This window comes from Berghia stephanieae, chromosome 11 (genome assembly GCF_034508935.2).
Source record: "Berghia stephanieae isolate SIO BIC M18660-M18661 chromosome 11, UCSD_Bste_1.3, whole genome shotgun sequence".
Lineage (NCBI taxonomy): Eukaryota > Metazoa > Mollusca > Gastropoda > Nudibranchia > Aeolidiidae > Berghia > Berghia stephanieae.
In genome coordinates, this window is record NC_088370.1 from 6339624 (window position 1) to 6342123 (window position 2500).

Consider the following 2500-nt stretch of genomic DNA (forward strand, 5'->3'; position numbering starts at 1 on the left):
AATACAATTCCGAAGTTTCCTTATTTCAAATGAAGTAAAGCTCCAAAACCTAATGGTAGTGATTGTAGTACTGGTGGTAGTGAGGATGATGTGGTGTTGGTGATTGTAGTAGTAGTGATAGTGGTGATGATGTGGTTGTAGTAGAAGTGGTAGTGATGATGATATGGTGGTGCTTGTAGTAGTAGTGGTAGTGATGATGATGTGGTGTAGGTGGTAGTAGTAGTAGTGGTAGTGATAATTATGTGGTGCTCGTGGTTGTAGTAGTAGTGGTAGTGATGATATTGTGGTGGTGATTGTAGTAGTAGAGTTAGTGTCGATGATGTGGTGGTGGTTGTTGCAGTTGTAGTGGTCGTGATGATGACGATGTGGTGGTGGTTGTCATTGTGGTGGGAGTGATGGTTGTAGTAAAAAATGAGCTTTTTTATATAGCGCAATATCCACTTAACGTGCTCAAAGCGCTTTACAAGGGGTCCCTGGTCAACAGCAACATTTAACGTAGGACGAGACATGACGCCTGTTAGGCGATATACAATTTTTCGGACAAAGACAACGCTGTTAACGGCCAGGTACTCATTTTACACCTGAGTATGGTGAGAGAATGTGTGTAAAGAGCCTTTTCCAAGGACTCAACTATGCGTCGAGCGAGGCTCGAACCCAGGACCTTCCGATCCGAAAGCGAGTGTCATACCACTAGACCACATAGCCGCACTACCCACATAGTAGTAGTGGTAATGATGATTGTGGAGTGTAGGTGGTTGTAGTAATGATGATGATGTGGTGGTGGTGTAGTGGTAGTGATAATGATGTAGTGATGGTGGTTGGAGTAGTAGTGACAGTGATGATGTGGTGGTTGGAAAACACATTATAATACATGATTACACACATTCTCTAACTTCATTTTTTGACAGCTTTATAGTGGCATAAATATACGCCACAGTTCTGAACCATTTTATTGTGGATTGTGATATTGTTGTTGTTTTTGTTAAGTCGTTATGTTTACGTAGAGGCTGAATGAATGGTAATGTTTACATTCCCAGCCCAAGACAAAATGGCGCTGAATGCTTTCATTGGTGGACACTTTTTAGGCTCTGCACGTGTTACTCATTTGTTTAATTCTATGTTTGAAGTAAATCGGGTGACGTTTCATGAAGTTATTGTCAGATGTATGGCAAAGGTATCCAGCAACTTCTCAAATTTCATACTGTTTCAGCTTTACTATATACTTTTTCAACTTGACTAGCTGTAAAAAATAGAAGTGAAATTAAGCTTTGATATTTCCCGAAGATTACCGAAAGGGTTGATTTAATCATTTATGACAAGAACTCATTTTTGCTAAAAATTGACCTTCTGTCTAAACTTGGCAATACCTCTGTTCAAACCTTTTCACCATCCGACTGATTATGGTGTCATTCTCTGTAACATAGAGATATTTGACTGATTGCAAGTCTTTCGTAATAATGAACCATCATTTTCAATAAGATACAGATTGTCTGTCAAAATGTAAATGCTTGGAAAGGCATGTATTATTTTGGGATTCATTTTTAAAGTGGTCTATTTCTGATATTTTAAGGCTGTCCATATTTTGTCACTTTAAGACATTGAGTCCATTTTTGTCATTTTAAGACACTATGTATTTTTATGTTTTTATAAGGCACTGTGTCTATTTCTGTTATTTTAAGACGCTGTGCCCATTTTTGTCATTTTAAGACATTGAGTCCATTTTTGTCATTTTAAGACACTGGGTCTTTTTATGTTTTTATAAGACACTGTGTCCATTTTTGTCATTTTAAGACACTGGGTCTTTTTATGTTTTTATAAGACACTGTGTCCATTTTTGTCATTTTAAGACATTGAGTCTGTTTATGTTTTTATAAGACACTGTGTCTATTTTTGTCATGTTAAGACACTGTCTATTTTTGTCATGTTAAGACACTGTGTCTATTTTTGTCATTTTAAGACACTGTGCCCATTGTTGTCATTTTAAGACATTGAGTCCATTTGACATGACATGAAAAGTTCCAGCCAGCATGAAAAATAAAAAGTACCGATTTTATTTGTTTAGAACCACGCTGCTTGCCGTTGCTGGACGACATGACATCAGATTATTGAATCCAATTTATATCCTGACACTAGAAACCTTTAAGACTTATAGTTTGACGTCATATTTTGGGTGTATAAAAGCTCGTTTGTTTTTCAAAGCCTGTGATAAACAAACATAACATTTGCGCTTAAAACTGCAAAATTGGATCGTAGCCTTTGTATGGAGTTTTGTGATTATTAAACACACCCCCCAACCCCCCCCCCCCAAAAAAAAAACAACAAAAAACAACTAGCTTTTATATAGAGCAATATCCACTACACGTGCTCAAAATGCTTTATAAAGGGTCCCTGGCCAACAGCAATACGAAACATGTAGAATGAGGCATGACTCCTGTTAGGCGATAATTATAATGTTTTTTTTTTCATCAGAGACAACGCTGTTAATGACCGGGTACTCCTT

At 37.3% G+C, this 2500-nt stretch overlaps 1 protein-coding gene across 1 annotated transcript in view; it reads right to left on the reverse strand.

Annotated features, from left to right (window-relative positions):
* The window catches only part of LOC144956784 (uncharacterized), an 85429-nt gene that overhangs the window by 5125 nt on the left and 77804 nt on the right, over nucleotides 1-2500 (reverse strand). The gene's annotated exons all lie outside the window — the stretch shown is intronic.